The sequence below is a fragment of the Lissotriton vulgaris genome, chromosome 2_1, assembly GCF_964263255.1.
Source record: "Lissotriton vulgaris chromosome 2_1, aLisVul1.2, whole genome shotgun sequence".
Lineage (NCBI taxonomy): Eukaryota > Metazoa > Chordata > Amphibia > Caudata > Salamandridae > Lissotriton > Lissotriton vulgaris.
In genome coordinates, this window is record NC_141687.1 from 689,579,300 (window position 1) to 689,602,208 (window position 22,909).

At 48.1% G+C, this 22,909-nt stretch overlaps 1 pseudogene; it reads left to right on the plus strand.

Moving 5' to 3' along the window:
* Positions 1–14,991: 14,991 nt before the first annotated feature.
* Positions 14,992–16,215, plus strand: LOC147730984 (uncharacterized; annotated as a pseudogene).
* Positions 16,216–22,909: the final 6,694 nt, after the last annotated feature.

Below are 22,909 nucleotides of genomic sequence, written 5' to 3' on the forward strand. Positions count from 1 at the left end.
GGGCTCTTTTGGAGTGAGATGGTAATTGCCTTCCTGTGTTGTGGTTGAGGTAGCGCTATGAGGAAACAGTCCCCGTACCTGTCAGGTATGCCTATTCACAGAAACTATCAGGTATCAAGGGGAGAGGGAGGAACAGCAAGGCTAGTTCCCTTCCCCTGAAATATATGTATTATCAATGGGAATTAGCCTCAAAGGGCATAGGGATAATGTTTTTGTTCGGAAGAAAGAAATATTATTTCTTTTGAAAGCCCTAAGCCACCAACCTAGTTGGTGGCATGCTTCATCTTGGGGCTCCACCCGGTGGCGCGGAATATGCCCCGGTGTGCTTCAACTCCTGCAAGTTTCGTGGTGAATGAGTGTGCAGTGATAACGTTTGAGTGTGAATTAAAAACTGTCCTCGCATCCCAATTCCTGTACTAGGTGACACCCTAACCATCCACATATTACTATCACGGTCCACCATGATGAGATCATCACACCCCCATCAATCATAGATTATATAGGAGATTCATTGACAGTTTGTTTATTTATGTTTTACTTTCATAGTGTCTTTTCCCTGATGAAGGGCACAACTATTGGCCCGAAATGCATTGGATCTGTTTGAAGGACTTTGTCACATGTTGAAAATGATGAAAAAAAGACTGATTATCAAATGTTAAATGTGGAATATATTTTTTTGCAAAGTACTTGCCGAATAAAAACAACAAATATTTGGATACATATTACAGACAACGAATCCTCTGTTTTGTGGGAGGAATGATAGTGTGCACATAAGGATGGAACCAGTGACCCACTGGTTTCACAGTTGAAGCATTTACAATTTTGGCACACAGGGTACTCCGTGACAAAGTGGCTTATGTTCCATCCACCACTATGTGAAGTGTGGGGACTATAGTGTACTTGTAAATCGACGAACAGAACACCAACCACATTCTGTCAGCGGAGAAAGGTGTCAAGAAGGCCATAAGAATGTCCATAATTTTCTCAAGTAGAGGTACAAGAATTCTAAAGCAGCTTGCTAGTCAAAATGAGTTGCCTATGGAAGTAGGTTATCCTTGCACCACCATTGAAATGTTTACTTAACAGAAGTTCCACCTCAGTCAGTTTCCAAATACCTCATTTTTGTATGGTACAATATAAAGCAATCAGGAAAACACAGAACTGGGTGAGATAGGCACTGGGGGCAGTAAATATTACTCTCCTGCCTCTTCCATGTCAAGAGCAGACTTTACTATGACAAGATGGTCGAGGCTTTTTAGCAGTTGCAGTAATGCAATTAGCAAAGTGTTGCTCCTGCAGCATTTCTATGTCCTCCAGAGCATAGGAAGTGGAGGCTGCTTCTTCTGTAGCAGTAAGACTTTCAGTGACAGACAACAGAAAGTCAAGGAAAGACATGATCCATCCTGTGGTTGTCTGACAGTGAACAACATATGCATTGAATGTTGCCATCTCAATGAGGAGGGTAAACAGTTTCTTGTACCAAATGGGTGTTTTATGACTCATATTGTATAGCTAAAGAACCTAGTCATTCTTATCCACTCCACCCATGTAATTTTTGTAATAAAGTATGCAGGTGGGCTTGTGAACTTCGGCCATCTGTCCCTAAACTGTGACAGGGAAGTTCTCTCATCATGAATTGTAGTGAACACATACACATAATGCCTAATTAAGAACTTGACTGCGAGCTGTTTGCTCGATTGCAATGCTGTGGTCTGGGATTTCTGGAGCTTCTTAAAAACACGCTCCTACTGGAATCCTTTGCAGCAACAATGAACTGTATCACAGGCCACAGTGCCAGCTTTGTACAGCTCACTGAACAACTCTACTCCCACATACAAATTTTCCACAAAAAGGTTATAATCTTTGTGAAGGAGTGGCTAGACCCGGTCACCCCACTCACTGGACGGCCCCCGTGTGCCCTGGTCACCGCTGCTGCCTTCTATCGCTGCCTCCTGCTGCCTGGGCTCCCGCCCTCAGGCTTGCCCCCTCGCCGCTTCCTGTGTTTGTTTTTTCCCGCCGATCCCTCCGTGTCTGCTTTTTTGCCACCCTTGTCCTTCCAGCTCACCGCCGCCGCTCCTCTGCGGCCCCGCCCCCTTTCTTCTCCCCGGTCCCCATTCGCCACCCCGCTCCCGCCTCCCAGCTGTTCCTCCCTCCCACTTCGGTCCAAAAGGGGGTGGTGATGGACGGAGCATCTGAATCAATTAAACACTCACACCCAGTCAAAAGATCTGGGTTTGATCCATCACCGTTCTTTAGCCCACTCTGCCACCCCAGTTCAGACATGGCTATATGCAAATCAGTCTGACCCTGTGCCTCATGGGAACAGTACAGCCCGAACTGCCAAGCCATGTCTTCCCTGGACCGGAAACAAGCTTCGGAGGACCGGTTTCTGGCATTCCAGCCGTCTTCAGCCCGGCTTGCCTGAATCCAGTGGCAAAGTGAGCAAGGGACTCACGTCTGAGCATACCCTGCCACACTTATGGCGGCCAAAAGCGGTACAAAAGGGGGTGGTGATGGACGGAGCATCTGAATCAATCAAACACTCACACCCAGTCAAAAGATCTGTGTTTGATCCATCACCGTTCTTTAGCCCACTCTGCCACCCCAGTTCAGACATGGCTATATGCAAATCAGTCTGACCCTGTGCCTCATGGGAACAGTCCAGCCCGAACTGCCAAGCCATGTCTTCCCTGGACCGGAAACAAGCTTCCGAGGACCGGTTTCTGGCATTCCAGCCGTCTTCAGCCCGGCTTTCCTGAATCCAGTGGCAAAGTGAGCAAGGGACTCACGTCTGAGCATACCCTGCCACACTTATGGCGGCCAAAAGCGGTACAAAAGGGGGTGATGATGGACGGAGCATCTGAATCAATCAAACACTCACACCCAGTCAAAAGATCTGTGTTTGATCCATCACCGTTCTTTAGCCCACTCTGCCACCCCAGTTCAGACATGGCTATATGCAAATCAGTCTGACCCTGTGCCTCATGGGAACAGTCCAGCCCGAACTGCCAAGCCATGTCTTCCCTGGACCGGAAACAAGCTTCCGAGGACCGGTTTCTGGCATTCCAGCCGTCTTCAGCCCGGCTTGCCTGAATCCAGTGGCACAGTGAGCAAGGGACTCACGTCTGAGCATACCCTGCCACACTTATGGCAGCCAAAAGCGGTACAAAAGGGGTGGTGATGGACGGAGCATTTGAATCAATCAAACACTCACACCCAGTCAAAAGATCTGGGTTTGATCCATCACCGTTCTTTAGCCCACTCTGCCACCCCAGTTCAGACATGGCTATATGCAAATCAGTCTGACCTTGTGCCTCATGGGAACAGTCCAGCCCGAACTGTCTGAACTGGGGTGGCAGAGTGGGCTAAAGAACGGTGATGGATTAAACCCAGATCTTTTGACTGGGTGTGAGTGTTTGATTGATTCAGATGCTCCGTCCAACACCACCACCTTTAGTCCCTCCCTCCCACTTCGCCATATATGGCGGGGACCGCGTGTACGCGCAGCGGGCGGGCCGATTGTGCGCCGAAGGCGCGCCAAAGGCAAGCCCGTCTGTGCCCGTCAGCGCCTGGACTGCGCCCAGCGCCAGGACCCCTGGCCTTGACGCTGCCAGCCCACACGACGGACCTACGATGCCGCCACCCTCAACGCACTCAAACCCGGTCGGAACCCCGCCTGCTACCGAGCCACCCCCAAACGCACCCATGGACCCTTCACCTGCCAAGCCTGCAATTTCATCTGCCTCCGGACCGGCACTGCACCCGAAAGGCCAGGCTCCAGCAACAACCACCTCAAGTGCATCCTGCTCAACACCCGCTCCGTCCACAGACACGCCGTCGAACTCTGGAACCTGCTCGACACAACATCACCAGACGTCGCCTTCCTCATGGAAACCTCCATGAATGCCTTCTCAGCGCCCAACATCGCCATAGCCATCCCGGACGGATACAAGATCACCCGGAGGGACCGCGTCAACCATACAGGAGGAGGCATCGCCATCGTCCACAGAAACACCATCCGCATCACGACCAACTCCGACGACACCTTCACCGCCGCAGAGCACCTTCACTTCCAGATACACACCGACCCCAAGACCACCCTCAGAGGCACTCTCATCTACAGACCCCCGGGACCACGCACACAATTCAGCGAAGCCATCGCAGACTTCATCAGCCCGCACGCCCTCACCTCCCCAGACTACATCCTCCATGGGGACCTCAACTTCCACCTGGAGAACAACAATGACAGCAACACCACCACCCTGCTGGACAACCTCGCCAACCTCGGACTCAAGCAACTGGTGAACACCCCCACCCACTACGCCGGCCACACGCTTGACCCCGTCTTCTCCTCCAGCAAGCACATCTCCTTCAGCCACTCCACCGGACTTCATTGGACTGATCACAGCTGCATCCACTTCAACTTCAGGAGAACCACGACGCACCACCACTCGCAACAGGTTCCCTGCAGGAGCTGGAGCAAGATCACCACCGACCAGCTCACCACCTCACCACCTCCCTTAGCCAGAACCCTCCGCCAACACAGCGGACCCCAACGAAGCAGCCCGCAACTTCACACAGTGGCTCACCAACTGCGCCGGTGAACTCGCACCTCTGAAGAACCCACCCAGCAGACCTGGCAGCAAGAAAGCCTTGTGATTCACCAACAAACTCAAAACCTCCAAGAAAACCTGCCGCACCCTCGAAAAAGCCAGGCGCCACGACCAGACCACAGAAAACATGACAGCCCTCAAGAACGCCACCAGCACACACCACCAGCTGATCCGCACCACCAAAAGGACAACATTCAAAGTAGACTGGACAACAACACCCACAACAGCAAGGAACTCTTCAGCATCGTCAAAGAGCTCTCCAACCCCAGCGCCGGAAACAACGACATCACACCCTCGCAAGACCTCTACGACTCGCTCGCCTCATTCTTCCACCGCAAGATCGCCGACATACGCAACAGCTTCGGCGGACAGACCACGCACCCAACCACTGAACCAATGCCCCCCACCACCACCCTCTTCAACTGGACCCCGGTCAGCACCGAAGACACCACCCGCACGATGAACACCATCCACTCCGGATCCCCAACCGACCCCTGCCCCTACCACGTCTTCAACAAGGCCGACTCCATCATCGCACCCCAACTCCGGGACATCATCAACATCTCCTTCACCACCGCCACCTTCCCGGAGAGCTGGAAGCATGCCGAGCTCAGCGCCCTCCTGAAGAAACCGACAGCGGACCCCACCGACCTCAAAAACCTCCGCCCCATCTCGCTCCTCCCTTTTCCTGCCAAAGTCGTCGAGAACCGTCAAAAAACAGCTCGCCGCCTTCCTCGAGACGAAAGGATGCCTCGACCCCTCACAGTCCGGTTTCCGAGCCAACCACAGCACCGAGACCGCCCTCATCGCAGCCACCGACGACATCAGATCCCTGCTAGACAACGGGGAAACCGCCACCCTCATCCTCCTGGACCTCTCTGCAGCGTTCGACACAGTTTGCCACCGCACACTTATACAGCGCCTCAGCAACACTGGAATTCAAGAGAAGGCACTGGAGTGGATCATCTCGTACCTCGCCGGAAGAACTCAGAGAGTCCGCCTCCCCCCGCAGCCACCAAAGTCATCTTTGGCGTACCTCAAGGATCCTCGCTCAGCCCCACCCTCTTCAACGTCTACATGAGCCCCCTCGCAGCCATCGCACGCCAACACAACCTTAACATCATTTCCTACGCCGACGGCACCCAGCTGATCCTCTCCCTCACCAATGACCCAGACACCGCCAGAGCCAGCCTACACGAAGGAATGAAAGACGTCGCCGAGTGGATGAAGAACAGCCACCTGAAACTGAACTCAGACAAGACGGAAGTCCGCATCCTGGGATCATTCCCCTCCGCCTGGGACGACTCCTGGTGGCCCCCTGCCCTGGGCACCACCCCCAAGCCAACGGACCATGCACGTAACCTGGGCTTCATCCTGGACTCCTCCCTCTCGATGACCAAACAAGTCAACGCCGTCTCGTCATCCTGTTTCAACACCCTGCGCAGACTCCGAAAGATCTTTTGATGGATCCCCACTGAAACCAGGAAGACGGTCTCCCAGGCCCTTGTCACCAGCCGACTGGACTACGGGAATACCCTCAACGCTGGAACCACAGTCAAACTACAGAAAAGACTCCAGCGCATACAGAACGCCTCCGCACGACTCGTCCTGGACATCCCCACCACAAGCACATCTCTGCCCATCTGAGAGACCTGCACTGGCTCCCCATCAGCAAGAGGATCACGTTCAGGCTTCTCACCCACGCACACAAGGCTCTCCATGACATGGGCCCCAAATACCTCAACAACCGTCTCACTTTCTACACGCCCACTCACCAGCTGCGATCGACCAGCCTCGCCCTCGCCACCGTACTATGCATTCGCGTAGCCACTGCCAGAGGAAGATCCTTCTCCTACCTGGTGGCCAAGACATGGAACACCCTCCCCATCCACCTACGGCTGACCCAGGACCATCTCTCCTTCAGGAAGCAACTCAAGACCTGGCTTTTCGAGCAGTAACGGACCCCTCCCCCCCAGCGGCTTGAGACCCTAGCGGGTGAGTAGCGCGCTATATAAATCTGACTCATTGATTGATTGATTGATTGATTGATAGACAACCTCCCATACAAACTTCCCGGTTACTCCTAGCATGGGAGGGCAACCTACAGGGTTGAGAGTGGAGGTCTTCCCTGTGTACACTCTCAAGCTGTACTCATAGCCATTCGAGCTCTCACATAGCACGTACAGCTTGATGCCATAATGTGCTCTTTTGCTCGCAATGTACTGCCTGAACAAGGATCAAGGGCTCATCAATAGCAGTATTCCTTCCAGGAGTATAAACCTCTAGAAACCTGGCAGACCAATGTTCCGAAATTGACCGAATTTCCAAAAGGCAACATTTTAAACAACCTGTCATAGTCTGGACGGTCTCAGGGCAATGAAACAGAATTGTCAATGAAATGCAGCAATAGCAAAAATAATCTCTTCTCACGCTCTGTGTGAAAATGGGAATCAACCAAACCATGCGAGTAGACTAGCAGGTCAGCAAGAGTGGTTTATGCTGTACCCTCATTTTGAGTGTAAGTCCCACAAATATCGTCAACTCCCCTAATGACATGGGAGTCCACTTGTGTTCTATAGAATGAGGCCTGAGAGCAATTCCATGCTCCCTCGGAAATTGTTCGGCACACAAATTTGTTTGCTACATAATTTGCTCAAGGAAGTCAACATCAAAAAAGAGATAGATGTAGTCAATTGGCAAAAAATTGGCTGTGTCAACTTTACATCTAGCGTCACCAGTGAAAGGCAGAATTTGGGGCTGAACTAAATTGGGGGCTGCTAGGAGAGCACTCCATCAGTGTTTGCTGACGTACGTGCCTGCTCTCTGGGTTGCTCTAACCTGCTACTGTTGTCCGGCTGTGCTTGCAAATGGACAGAAAAACTGTCATCATCAATGAGAATCTCTGGAAGATGACTGATCAGATAGAACTGCGCAGACTGAAAAACCCCTCCCAGATTCTGCTCTATTGTCCTCTCCCTCAGTAGCTGTCTCCATATCTGCAGTCTCATTCTCTGTTCCTGCTTTTTTTAATTAACCTATTCATTGGATTTTGCATCTTTCATACAAGGTATACATCAATCAATATCAGTAATTGTTGCTTAACATACATTGCACACATTAGCAGGACAAAACCATGTCAACAGGATAATTATTTGTCCTAGTGTATGTGGTGTGTGGAAGTATATGCCTTTTTGCGGGAAGTGGGTTTCATGTTGGACTGTTTAGTTCTTGGGTTTGACTGGTGCACCCTTACTATACGCATGTGTCACTGGAAAGAAAAAATCTGTTTGTACAACCTAACTGGGAAGACATAACTTGGGGAAAATGGGGCTAGGGATAAGGGCATTGATCTCGGCTGGTCTAATAACTCCAAGAGGTGATCTCTCACTGGGATAAATGCGGCATTCCACTTGGGGCAGGGGCGAGATAGACCTGCTCAGGAGATTCTTCTGTGGTACGGGGTATAACTGGGCTAAGCCCCGCTGGGTGGCAGTTGGGGTTTCTGTGGGGGCGTCTAGTCCTTGCTTGAAGCTATGTAGGAGCATCAACCACTACATGGATATGGGACGTCACCGTGTTCCACGTGCCTCCTCCTGTCTGATTGCGTCCTCCTCAGCAGTGCCCCATTTCTTGACTGCCCCCTCCACGCTGCTATCAGGGGACTATCTGATGAACACCAGTGTAGTGTAATTCTTTGTTTTGCTAGAAGTATGGCTAGTATCGCAAATCAGGTTTCCACCTTATTCTGTCTATGTCGCTTAAATATCCCTAGGGCTCTAGCTTCCCATGTGGTAAGTCCTATCAGGCCTGTGACTGTCAGTATTGTGTTGTGTACTCTCGTCCAAAAGGATTGTAGTCTGGGAAATGGCCCATAACATATGGATGAATGTGGCATCTAGTGTATGACACAGTGGATAGTCATACTGCGTTGCAGGGAAAAACACTTGAGCCGCTCCAGTGTGAGATAAGTGCTGTATGTTGAATTGGATGTTTTTGATGCTCTTGTTACTTGATACTTTTTTGTGGTGTTCCAGTGCAATGAGTCATTCGTTATCGTGAAGCGGTCAACTAAATTCCTCCTTCCAATTTAGTTGAGTTAGTGGCGCACATGTAAGTTCCATGACAGATTTGTATATCCAAGTGATAAGGTGTCTCCCTGCTCCCATATTTAATAGTGTGTGCAGTACTGGGTGCGTTTTGGGTTCACCTTCCGTCCCACGTCTTCCTACAGTCGGCTACGAGTTGCCTGTGAAAAAGGAACTGTCCGGCTGGTAGCCCGCTCTCCTCTGCCAGGCCCTTGAACGAGGATAACCGGCCTTTGGTGAAGAGGGGTTCCACCTCGGTGAGTGCATGTTCTGTCCACATTAGTAATTCTCTGGTTGTGTAGTGCCCACATCCTTTAGGGAGACCCACTAGTGGTTAAATTGGGGAGTACATTGGTGCCGCTCTAGAGAGGCAATGGATTCATAATGGGCCGGGTCTGGCCACCTTCGCTAGCAGGGAGTGTGCCGGATTAGGTTTGGTGCCTGGAAGGAGCATCCAGGTCATTTCTGGGGTCAAAAGAGTCCCCGCCTGTGTTTCCGTCTCCTCTAGGTGATTTCCTGCTGTCCAGCTCGAGAGCCATTGCTGCCTCGCTGAGAGGAAGTAGGCCTCGAAGGATGGGGCACCAAGCCCTTCCCTGTCTCGTGGCAGCTGCAATGTCGTCAAGGCTACTCTGCGGACGCCTTTACCCCAAATCAGCGATATCAGTATGGAGTTTAGTTCTCGAAAGAAAGGTCACTGGGGAATCACCGGGACATTTACAAAATAGTACAAAAGACAGGGCAACATTATCATTTTAGATAAAGCTACCATTCCTATGGTGGCAAAGGGCAACGTACACCAGAAGTTGACCTGGGTTTTTATCCCTCATAGGGCTCTGTAATGGTTACCCTCAAGGAGATCCCTTGGTGTGTGATATAGTCTAATTCCTAAACATCTTAGGGCGTTGCCCTTCCATGACAATTTGGCCTCTCCTACACTGATCTTCCAATGGGGTGTCTCTGAGTGAAGGGGGTAGATAGTGGATTTGGCCCAATTCACTTTTAAACCCGTTGCCTTCCCAAACTCGAGTGTGGCCCAAAGAGGAGTGAGGTCCTCTGTGATGTCCCTGATGTATATTAGGAGGTCGTCTGCGTATAGGGACACATTGTGTGTTTGTCCCTTGAGCGCTATACCCCACAGTTTGCCCTCCTTCCTTAGTCCTATCGCCAGCGGCTCTGTTGCAAGGGCAAATAGTAACGGGGATAGAGGACACCCCTGACGTGTTACACATGTTACCGGGATAGGGGGGAGATATGCCTGCTTATTCGGACCCAGGTGGTCAGACCGGTGTACAACAATTTGAAATGTGCCTCAGAATAAGTACTACCATACTAGGGTACCGAAGGCCTTGTACAAAGTCTAGTACAAGGCACATGGCGCATGGGAACCTGCCCTGTATGCTATCTTGGACCTGAAACAACCAACGTGTATTTTGTGAGGTGTTCCTCCATGGCACGAAACCACATTTGTCAGGGTGTAACAGGGGGGGAGCACTCCTGTGATTTAATCTGCTAGGATCTCCCCGAGTATTTTGCAGTCCGCAGTTAGCAGGGGGATAGGTGGATTCAGCGACCTAATCAGGGGATCCCGATCTGAGAGACATGACGTGTGCATCGTGGTCCAATATCACCCTGCCTATGTAGTCTGAATGTTGAGTTAGGGAAAGGATCGTCTGTGTGCACATGAATCAGTCTAGCTGTACTCTCAAATTATGGGATAGAATGGAAGGAATAGAGTTTGGTTGTTGGATGTGCATGTCGCTAAGCGTCCGTCAACGACCATTGGTTTGTCCAGGCTTGAAATCAGGCTGTTTGCGCGTGGGCTTGTGATGTTTTGGTGGGGGGTTGGGATCTATCTATGGCGAGATCTAAAGAGCAATTATAATCCCCTCCTAAGACCCTTGGGGAAGATGTGAATTGAGCCAAGCTGCTCAACAGGGTCTCCCAGAATATTGTTTGTTCTGTATTGGGGGTGTATATACGGCCTACTAGTATTGGCTGACCATCTAGTAAATCCTCCAATAACACATATCTCCCTTCAGAATCTATCTTCCTGCCGGTCTCTAGAAAGGGGATCCCCAGTCCAAGACAGACTAGGGCTCCCTGTGCATATGCTGATTATGACGTGGCACAAAAGGTGCCCCTTCTTTTAAAAAAAGAGAGTTTCCCATAAACCAGAAAGGACTGGGAAATACAAACAGTATAAACGAAAAGGTTTTCCTTTCTGTGTTATTCACTATAAATAGACTCAAGACCTTGTCATACAGTTTAGATAAACCCTTAAGCATATATCTCCACACACATTTTCATATGTTACCTTGATTTTATTTAAAAGCTGGCATTTGATACCTAAGTTCATAGTTTTTTATACAATCAATACAATGTTCATAATATATCCAAAATTGTCAAAATTTAACAAAACACACAATGTACATTTATTAAAAACAAGTTGCAATTAAAAAGAAGTCCTTTTGTCGACGCGTTTCGGTGTCTTGTTCTTATTTTGTAAACACCTTCCTCAGGACAGGTCAATAATTAAAAAAAAAATCAAATCTGAAAACAAATACATACAATTAATGTTTGGAAGATTTATGTGGATTTTCCTATACTTCATCTAGATTTTATAAGTATCATGACAAGATCAAGAGGGTCTTACTTTAAAACGTATGTATCAACTTTTTCAAGTTATCATTCGAAGGTGACCAGTAATAAACTTTTGGTCCTTCTTCCAGGGGTTCAGCGGGACATCCTCCTGTATTTAAAAATAGCATAGATAGGCTCTTGAATATGGGCCCTCTATTGGTAAGAGTCACTCATCCCTGTTACTCTTTTTCCCAACTAGTGACTAGTTAGACTACTTACGTTTGTATCAGTATTTTCACCACATGGTATTTTTCTAATGCAGGAGCATATTCTTTGATACTTTTGCTCCTGTGGGGAAACGATTCTTCCTTGGCTATTTTTTCTGAATTTGCCCTTATTTTTATGGTGCCACCTTTCAATCCTCGGTGTACATAATTAGAAACGCACCTACAGTTAAAGAAAAGGTTTCATCAGTCCTTCTATATATCCTTCATTTTGTTTTTAGTTAAAAAGCTAAGCATCCAGATTAAGGGGCTTGTTAGGATGGAGGATTTTCCGCATCCTCCGGGCCGGCGGAACCCACCGCCGGCCCTGTAGATGCGGAAAACCCTCTGCGGACCCACCAAAAACCCACCGCCACATTAGGATGGCTGGTGGGTCTTGGTTTCCGTCCGCAGCTTTTCCGCCGCGGTTGGCTTACAACTGGGTGAAGGGGGGTGGGGGGTGCACATGGGGAGTACCTATGGTACCCCCTTGCATTTGTATGCAGAAATCGGCAGGCACTACACGGTGCCTGCCGCTTTCTGCATACAAATGCAATGTAAGCATTTTTACCATTGCGGTGGATGCAGCTAGAAGCCGCACCCGCCGCAATGGTAAAAATAGAGGATGTGACCGCCAGGGTGGCGGTCACATCCTAATTGCACAGGAGGGAACTCCGCATGCCATGCGGAGGTTCCCTCCTACTCTATGGTGGCGGACGGACTCAGGTCCGTCCGCCATCATAATTGGCCCCTAAGTGTCCATAAACCCTTTTTATTTTTACACTGTAACTTTCTTAATTTATAGTTTAAAGCTTGGGTGTGCTGACAGGCTTATTCCTCCCTCTATACCCATTTTACTTATGGATAGATTTGGATCGTCTAGCATTTCAAAACCGTTAAAAAACAGGCTTCTTGCTACCCATGTTGATTAGGGATAGATTTTGATAGTCTAATGCTTAAAAACCGTTGAAACCATTTTCTAGTAAGGGGCTCCAATACAAATAGTTCAGGTTGTAAACCTAACTAAAAGCCCACACACGCCTAAGCTGATTACAGTCTCCCGAGCGTGTTGGCGTATTCCTTACCTGGCGTTTAAAGTGATCGTCCGCGTCGGCCACCTACTGGGTTCCTTAATGGCATGACTGCGGGATCCTCACCACGCCTATATATCCCCCGCCTAGTCTTTTAATTGAATAATTATACTAATTAATTGTATAATCGGTTGTCGTTCTCATCTTCGTAATTGCGCTTCTGCATCACGTGATTTGGCAACGTGCGCGCGCATCACCGGATGTTGATGTATTTTTTAATTGCGCCCGCCATTTTAGTAGTTCTAAGTCCATTTAATGACGGTATTGTCATATTATAGTAATAAAAGCACCCCAATGTGTGCGATAGTGGTGTTATTAGTTCAATCACTCACATTCTGGACTTCGCCAGTATTGTTTAAACTACAACTTTTCAATTCGATTTCGGGTTTGTTAAGCACGTACAATGCAGCTCTTAAATAACAAGCAAAGTCCCCTGTGTATTAAATTTGCATGATATCCACTAGTGAACTTTTTCAAACATGTGTATAAAGTATGAAAACGCTTTTATGCAGATGGAATTTTTTTCATAACACAGTGTACTAATTAGCCTTTTCACAATTCACTACATTACCACGCATCAAGAACCTTATACATGGATTATATAATCTAACATTGTTCTTCATGAATTGAATAGTAGTGCATAGGTTCAACAGTCTTCAAAACCGAAAGGCATATTTAGTATCTATATATCAATGATAGATTCAAATTCAATGCCATGCCATAAATCATATTTACAAGACCCATACCTATATGGTTTTTTCACGGTAAATCAATTACATTAACATTGGGCCCCCAGGGGCACTTGGCAAAGCCAATGTCCCCCTGGGGGATTTCGCGCGAGGGACGACCTCACGCGACCTGATTGGGAGGTGGGAGGGGTTAGGGTCAAGGGAAGGGTGGGGAGGGAGGGTTGACGTCACTCTGAGCGAGTGAGAGGAGTCGTTTTTGAGGCGCTGCTGTTTCGATCCTGTCAGAGCTGTCATTCACTGTTGTGGGTGATTTTCGACGGAATTTCCTGTCACCAAACAAATAATGTCATCTGAAGAGATTGCCCTTGAGGCAGTGCGAGCTTTGGTGGCGGTAGGGCGGAGCGACTTACTGAGGCCCGGCGCTTTTGACGATACATCTGTGGTGAAGCGTCCACGTCGCTTGGCAGCAGAAGGGGTGTCACGAGCGGTGGCGGCCTGTCAGTCAGCTCGTAGCGATCGCCAGGAGGAGGACAGCGTCATGAGGACGCCAGCGGCGAGGATCAGGAGAGCGCGCTCGACGAGCCGAGGAAGTCGGGGTAAGAAGCAGCCGCCCCCGCGCTCGCCATCAGCCCCAAGTGAGTTCAGGGGGGGCCGTAATGTCGGTGTGGCAACACTACGACGTAGAGCTGGCAGGCGCGGAGGCAGCGCTGGTGGTAGTTTTGACACGCGCGTGTCACAGGTTCAGCTGATTGAAAGAGAGGCTGACAGGGAGTTTGAGGTGCAGATCGCGTCGACGTCCCAGGAGCCTTGTGAGGCGGCGCCACGACCCAGCATGAGGGCTGCTTCAAGTCTACATATGAGGGCAGCAGGGCAGCAGGCGAGTGGCAAGAAAATCGATATAGCGCCAGATTTAGATGCTGCCAGGCGGAGTCAAATGTTAGTGGACTATTCCAGTGATAGCGAGGCTGAGGAGTATGAGCTTTCTGGAGTTGAGGAAGGCGAGGAGGTCGAGGGAGGCGCATCTGACGTCGATGAGCAACACCAGCTGGTTGAGTTCGTGGACTGCCAGAACATTCTGGTTCCTCGGCCTAGGGGCCCCCCGAGACAATTGGTGGAAGAAGATTGTAATGTAGATTTAACATGTGATTTTCAGGTTTTGCAGGATGAGCAGGGTTTGGGTGGTTTGAGATGGAAACCTCGAGCAAGGCAGTTCAAGGGTGGGAGGTGGGGGGGCATGGGTGACAGGGGTGAAGGCAGGCAGGTGCAGGAAGCCATTACAATGTTCCCAAATGCCAGGCCCCCGCCTGGGTGTTCTGAGGTGATTCATAACATGGGGTCTGCAATTCCGCAAGGCCAATGGGTGTGGGTGGAACATACAGAGCTGCCTGTGCCAGACAGGGCGGGTACTTCATCTACTCAGGTGGCAGGTAAGTATGGTGTGGGCCCTCGCTCGAGCGGCGAGTACCTTTCTGAAGCTGCTGGTCTGGTACCAGATGAGCAGTTCTGCTATTCTCAGGCGGCGCCGCAGAGCGCGGTGTCTAGGGGGGGGGGTGAATTTGAGAGGCGGATCTGGTGCGGATTTAACATCAGCGACTGGGCGCTTTGCACGGAGGCCTGAGTCTGAGTTTCAAAGTGCTTTTACTAACTTGGCGTCTGGCAATAGGCCAGGTATGAGTTTGGCAAGGTCGGAAAATGAACAGCACCTTGAAGGTGATGAAGGTGATTATGATAAGGAGAATGATTATGGGACAAGAGGTGGTCTGTCTCATGGTGGTAGAGCTGGGGCTGGGAGGGGGGAGAGGAGATTAACTTCTGCCAGTGTGTTACAGAGTTCTGGAGCGGTTCTCTCACCGGCACACGGGATGCAAGGCGGACGTCATCGGCGTGACGGTCTGGAAGACTTTCGACAACGGGCTGCGCAGTTACCAGCAGGTAAGACAGACTGGTGGGCTGCTTGGACACGGCCGTTGGCTGGTTTTTCAGGTGGGGCGCCTGCAGAGGGTGGTCAGGTAAGGGTGGAGGTTGGGGACGGCTCGGGTTCAAAGCAAAGTGAAAATGTAAAGGCAGTATCAGGGAATGGGGGGAGGCCGGGGTATGACAGCCCAGGTTCATCGGTTACTAGTTCAGAGCAGAGTGAGTCGCCTAGAGTGAGTGGTACGAGACTGCCTTACATGGGAGTATCAATGCCATTGGGCATACATTTGTCAACCAGAACTAGGCAGCGTATTTGGGACCATGAATATGTAGATGTGTTCAGGCTCCTTCATAGGGAACTGCAAGCAAAGGAAGGTTCTAAGGAGGAGGAGGCTGAATTGTCCCGCCGTCCCAAAGTACCTAAAACAATAGAAAACTGGACAGCGGCCTTTTTGATATATGCCAGCGTATATAGTGAAAGATACCCTGAGAGGGCGGTTTCGCTGTTCAAATATTTAGATGTCATTAGAAGGGCACATTTGCAGGCAGGGGGTTACGCGTGGCTGAACTACGATGAAGAGTTTTGGGCGCGAATGAGTTAATTCCACGATAAGCCATGGGGGGAGGTTGATCAGGAGTTGTGGTTGCAGTGGATGTCAGGTCATTCTTCTGCCAACACGATCCATACAGCCAGTGGGTTGCCGATTCCTTACCGGCCCTTTTCTCAGCGTCCCGCCACACAAGGGGCAAGTGGCGTCGGACGGGGACAGTTGCCCACAACTGGAGCATGTTGGAGCTTCAACAGAGGTTCCTGCGTGCGCCAGTATTGTAAATTTAAACATGAATGCTCCCAGTGTGGGGGCAGACATGCTGTCTTTCAGTGCTTCCCCAACCAACACCCGGGAGATCACGGTAGGGGTCAGAGGGGGGGGAGAGGATCTGTGCCGCCTCTTATGCCAAAAGGCGCCTACTCCAATTAGGTTACAGGCCATGTTGAGCGCATTGGAAGCTTACCCTGATGTGGAAGGAGCGGCCAAGTTGTTTTGGGGGTTTCGGCTCTGCTTTGGGATTGGTTATCAAGGCCCCAGAGTTTCACGTTGGGCTGATAACCTGAAGTCAGCAAAGGAGATGGCGTCGGTGGTAGAGGTGAAGTTGCAAAAGGAAGTGGAATTAGGCAGAGTAGTTGGCCCTTTCGAGTTTTGCCCCTTGCCAAACCTAATTGTGTCGCCCCTCGGTGTTATCCCGAAGAAGGCAAAGGGTGAGTTCCGCCTGATACATCATCTGTCTTGGCCGGAGGGGCTTTCAGTGAACGACTTCATTTCTACTTCCGATTCGGCAGTGACATATGCGTCAGTGGATGACGCTTTGGAATTGGTGCGCAAGGCGGGTGTAGGAGCTGACCTTGCAAAATGTGACATACAGGCCGCTTTTCGCCTTTTGCCTATTCATCCGGCCGATTTTGGTTTGCTGGGTATGTACTTTGCAGGAGAATATTACGTGGACCGGGTGTTACCTATGGGCTGTGCTATCTCTTGCTCACTTTTCGAAACTTTTAGTACATTTTTGGAGTGGTGTGTAGTCCAGCGCTCAGATCATGCAGCTGTATGCCATTACCTGGATGATTTTTTGTTTGTGGGCAAAGCGGGTACGGAGCAATGTACTAAAGTCTTGGCTTGTTTCCAGGACTTGGCTAAAGAATTTGGTGTGCCTTTGGAGGAGGATAAAACGGAAGGTCCAACGCCTAGGTTGACCTTCCTGGGCATAGAAATAGACACAATAGAGATGGTGGCCCGTTTGCCCAGACCAAAAGTACAAGAGATCAGGTCTTTTTTGCAGGAAATTCTGGGAGCTAAAAGAGTGCAGCTGAGGCAAGTACAGAGGCTTCTGGGCTATTTGAACTTTGCTTGTCGAGTTGTCAGAGCAGGCAGGACGTTTTGCAGGCGGCTGGGCTTTGCTATGGCTGGGGCGTACTTGCCACACCACCACATACGTTTGACAGCAAAAATCAAGGAGGATTTGAGCATTTGGCTGCGATTTTTGGACGACTTCAATGGTGTGTCCATCAATTTTGTGTCAGAAGACACGGTCTGGCCAGTGCAGATATTCTCGGACGCGGCTGGGGCCTTAGGTTTCGGCGTGTTCTGGGACGGAAGGTGGTGCGCAGAGCAATGACCGGCACAGTGGTTGCAGCAGGGCCGCAGCATTGCTTTTTTAGAATTCTTTCCCTTGTTGGTGGCGCTGCAGATTTGGGGTGAAGAGTTCAGAGACCGCTGTGTGTTGTTTCATATCGACAACATGGCGGTGGTTTGTCTGGTGAACGGGTAGCGGGCAAAGGACTTAAAGGTGTTACAATTGTTACGGGCCTTCATGTTGCGTGTTCTGCAGCTGAATATTGTGTTTAAAGCCCAACACATCCCTGGTGTCAACAATTCAATTGCCGACGCTTTGTCTCGTTGCCAGTGGCAGAGGTTTCGGGATTTGGCACCTGGAGCGGACCATTGCAGAACACCGATTCCGCCGAACATGTGGGACCTGGGGAATTGAGAATGGCAGAGTTTGCGGAGCAGTCCTTATCTGAATCCACGCGACGCAGCTATCAGCTGGCATGGTCTGGTTTTTTGAGTTATACTGCACAGCACGGCAAAGATGGTACGGCAGTGCGGGATGAAAAGTTTATGTGGAATTTTGTTCTGAGTTTAATAGGCAAAGGTTTGTCGCCTTCAACCATTTCAGGCAAGTTGGCAGGCATTTCATTTTATAGTCAACTAGAGTTGGGGTGTGAGGTGCAGAAGGGCTTTCGTTTGCAGAAAATGCTGAAGGGTTTTGGGAGGTCCTTTGGGCAGGCAAAGAAGTTGAGGGACCCCATTACGTTCAACTTGTTACAAAAATTGTTGGGTGTGTTGCCCTCCTGCTGTTATGATGAGTGGGAATGGTTTCGGTTCAAGTTATGCATGATATGGTTGTTTTTCGGTGCATTTCGGATATCAGAATTATTGGGGTTACGAAATCAGGAAGGGATCTGTTCATCTGATATTGTTCTTCTGGGCAATGGTGTGTTGCAAATCACATTGAGAAGGTTAAAGACAGACCAGGCAGGGAAAGGGATGTGGTGCGTCTGGGCAGGAGTGGGGTGAAGGGTTGCTGCCCGGTTGGGGAGTGGGAGGCATTTGTGGTTTCAGGGGTATTTCGAGAGGGTGGGATATTTTGCCATAAAACCAAAACACAGTTAACTTGTTTCCAATTCTTAGCGGTCTTACGGAAGGCATTGACTTTTGTGGGTGAAAATTCGCACTGTTTTGGGACGCATTCATTCAGAATAGGTGCGGCTACAGAAGCGGCGAAGTTGGGTTGGGGGGCAGAGGAGTTGCAGCGAATTGGTCGATGGAAATCAAATTGTTGTTTTAAATATGTTCGGTTATAAAAAAAAAAAAAAAAAAAAGGTTAGACTCATTGCAGAAGTCAGTTAGTTAATGTTACTTTTTCCATCACAGGTCGAGTGGCGGATTTTCCTCGAAAAAAGAGGACCTGGATTGTCGGCCATTCTATAGTGAAGTGGGCGGCGAACTTTGCCGAACAGCAGCTGTGTGGGAGAGGGCTGGGACTATATGGCAATGACCATGAGGTGATTTGGAAGGGCTTAGGGGGGATGAAATGGGGAGAGTTGTTCTCGGTCCTAAACAAAATGGCTGAGGTGTGGGGCATCCCAGATCTGTTGATCCTACATTTGGGTGAAAATGACTTGGTGGAGTGTTCAGGTCTTGCTTTAATCAAACAGATGAAGCTGGATTTGGCTGTGATTAAGGACAGATGGCACGGGGCCAGGGTTGTGTGGACAGAATTTCTGTACAGGAGCCAGTGGAAGGGTGCTAGGGTTCATGCAGCTGTTGAGAGGGCCCACAAGAAAGTTAATAAAGCATTGAAGACATACTGCGTGGCAATGGGCATTACGGTCATTGCCCATGAGCATTTTAACGGCGAAATGCTGCACTTGTTAAGGGAGGATGGGGTTCATCTCTCACAAATGGGGCAGTCCTATTATTTGATGGAACTCAGAGATACTTTGGCCCATCTTTGGTGTGTCGATTTGTGGTGCTCCAAACCAAAGAAGTGAAGGGGAAGAATTTGAAGATAAAAGTTTTCCTTCACATACATTAGGTATCGTCTTGAGCGGACTATTTCTGCATTAGGGGAGGGTTTGTGTGGGTGGGGCAGGAAAACTCAAGGGTTTTCCTGGGTGGCGTGTGTGATGGGGATTGGATAATCTAGAGCGGATTCATCCTTTCTCTAAGGGGGATGGCTTGGGAGGGTAGGTGGGGAAGAGATGGAAAAAGAAGAAGGAAAACTCAAGGATGGTATCAAAACAAGTTATGTTATCGGAAAAGAAAGAATTGGAAAAAGGAAATGGTTATATGAAAAAGGTTTGGAGAAAAAATAAAGATAAAGTTTTGTTGGAAAAGTTATGTTGCGGGTCTGTCTTTGGCTGTCCTGGTAATAAAGGTGACCTTTTATACTATATTCAGAGTTGTGTGAGAGTCCTTAATTGCGCGATGGGCCCCCAGGGGCACTTGGCAAAGCCAATGTCCCCCTGGGGGATTTCGCGCGAGGGACGACCTCACGCGACCTGATTGGGTGGGGAGGGAGGGTTGACGTCACTCTGAGCGAGTGAGAGGAACGGTGGAGTCGTTTTTGACCCACCCACCCACCCTGATTTAAAAAAATCAAAGGTAGGTGTTTTTTGTTGTCTGTCGCGTCTTTATGTTGTTTAGTTATAAAAAAAAAAAAAAAAAACAAGCTGCAATGGAGGGTTTCACAGCTTGATAATAAAGTCAGGCATGCATGCCTACCTCTTGATTCAGGTCAAAGTGTCAAGATGTCACCTTAGGACCACTCAGGTAGATTCTTTTGTTGTTTTGTCAGCGTGTGTGATGGGGATTGGATAATCTAGAGCGGATTCATCCTTTCTCTAAGGGGGAGGGCTTGGGAGGGTAGGTGGGGAAGAGATGGAAAAAGAAGAAGGAAAACTCAAGGATGGTATCAAAACAAGTTATGTTATCGGAAAAGAAAGAATTGGAAAAAGGAAATGGTTATATGAAAAAGGTTTGGAGAAAAAAGAAAGATAAAGTTTTGTTGGAAAAGTTATGTTGCGGGTCTGTCTTTGGCTGTCCTGGTAATAAAGGTGACCTTTTATACTATATTCAGAGTTGTGTGAGAGTCCTTATTTGCGCGATGCTCATACTATTTACATTCCCTCCATTGCTTCTTATGCAATGTACAAAATGTCAACAGACATCAAAATCACAGAACATTATTGTTATAAGAAACACATTTTTTAAAGGTCTCGTAGGACTGCGGAACCTTAATACAGATATGTACAGATATTATTTCTTTATATACTTCGCTAAGCATTATCTGATCATCCTTTCCCACTCTTCCCTACTATTTAGACCTTGGTGGTAAGTTTTAAATTTTGACATGTAAAATTGCTCTCTTTGTTTCCGTTTCTTATCCATGTCGCCACCTCTGAATCAAGGTTTAATTCTTTCTAGAATTAACCAATTTAAGTCCTCTATTCCATGTTTACTATTAGTCCAATGTTCTACCAGGGGAGCATTCTTTTTGTGATTTTTTTAGGGCTGATCTATTTTCGGTCAGTCACAAACGCATTTCGCGTCCTGTTTCTCCTATGTATCCCTTGGAGCAAGGACAGATGATCAGATACACTACATTTGCAGTCCTGCAATTAACGTGCTCATGAATGGATTTAAATTGGTTCATTCTAGAAAGAATTAAACCTTCATTCAAAAATACATCAAAATCCTGTGATGCGCGCGCACGTTGCCAAATCACGTGATGCGGAAGCGCGATTACGAAGATGAGAACGACAACCGATTATACAATTAATTAGTATAATTATTCAATTAAAAGACTAGGCGGGGATATATATAGGCGTGGTGAGGATCCCGCAGTCATGCCATTAAGGAACCCAGGAGGTGGCCGACGCGGACGATCACTTTAAACTCCAGGTAAGGAATACGCCAACACGCTCGGGAGACTGTAATCAGCTTAGGCATGTGTGCGCTTTTAGTTAGGTTTACAACCTGAACTATTTGTATTGGAGCCCCTTACTAGAAAATGGTTTCAACGGTTTTTAAGCATTAGACTATCGAAATCTATCCCTAATCAACATGGGTAGCAAGAAGCCTGTTTTTTAACGGTTTTGAAACGATAGACGATCCAAATCTATCCATAAGTAAAATGGGTATAGAGGGAGGAATAAGCCTGTCAGCACACCCAAACTTTGAAGTATAATTTAAGAGAGTATAGTGTAAAAATAAAAAGGGTTTATGGACACTTAATCTGGATGCTTAGCTTTTTAACTAAAAACGAAATGAAGGATATATAGAAGGACTGATGAAACCTTTTCTTTAACTGTAGGTGCATTTCTAATTATGTACACCGAGGATTGAAAGGTGGCACCATAAAAATAAGGGCGGATTCAGAAAAAATAGCCAAGGAAGAATCGTTTCCCCACAGGAGCAAAAGTATCAAAGAATATGCTCCTGCATTAGAAAAATACCATGTGGTGAAAATACTGATACAAACGTAAGTAGTCTAACTAGTCACTTGTTGGGAAAAAGAGTAACAGGGATGAGTGACTCTTACCAATAGATGGCCCATATTCAAGAGCCTATCTATGCTATTTTTAAATACAGGAGGATGTCCCGCTGAACCCCTGGAAGAAGGGCCAAAAGTTTATTACTGGTCAACTTCGAATGATAACTTGAAAAATTTGATACATACGTTTTAAAGTAAGACCCTCTTGATCTTGTCATGATACTTATAAAATCTAGATGAAGTATAGGAAAATCCACATAAATCTTCCAAACATTAATTGCATGTATTTGTTTTCAGATTTGATGTTTTTTTTAAATATTGACCTGTCCTGAGGAAGGTGTTTACAAAATAAGAACAAGACACCGAAACGCGTCGGCAAAAGGACTTCTTTTAAATTGCAACTTGTTTTTAATAAATGTACATTGTGTGTTTTGTTAAATTTTGACAATTTTGGATATATTATGAACATTGTATTGATTGTATAAAAAACTATGAACTTAGGCATCAAATGCCAGCTTTTAAATAAAATCAAGGTAACATATGAAAATTTGTGTGTGGAGATATATGCTTAAGGGTTTATCTAAACTGTATGACAAGGTCTTGAGTCTATTTATAGTGAATAACACAGAAAGGAAAACCTTTTCGTTTATACAAAAGGTGCCCCGCCATTTCTTTTGGAGCTTGTCTAGTTCCCCCTTAGCCAGGTGACTCTTTTGTATTAAAATGACCTGTGCTTGCTGACGTGTGATATACGCGTAGATGGTGTAGTGTTTTCTAGCTGTAAGTATACTTCATTCATTTAGAGTGAGAAATGTAATATCTTTCGCCGGACTCCTGGTGATTTATTGGTCGTGCGACTATGGAAGGTGGTCCCAGCAGTCCCTTTGTCAGCACTCTGGTGTACATTGATCGTACCTGGTGTGAGGTGTAGATATGTTAGTGAGTGTCTCTGCCCTTTGTGACGGGATGGGTGTAAGGTCATGGTATGGTAAGGGGTTGAACCAGAATACCGTGGGGTTGGAGACCGAATACAGGGGACCTGCTGTGATGTACAGCACA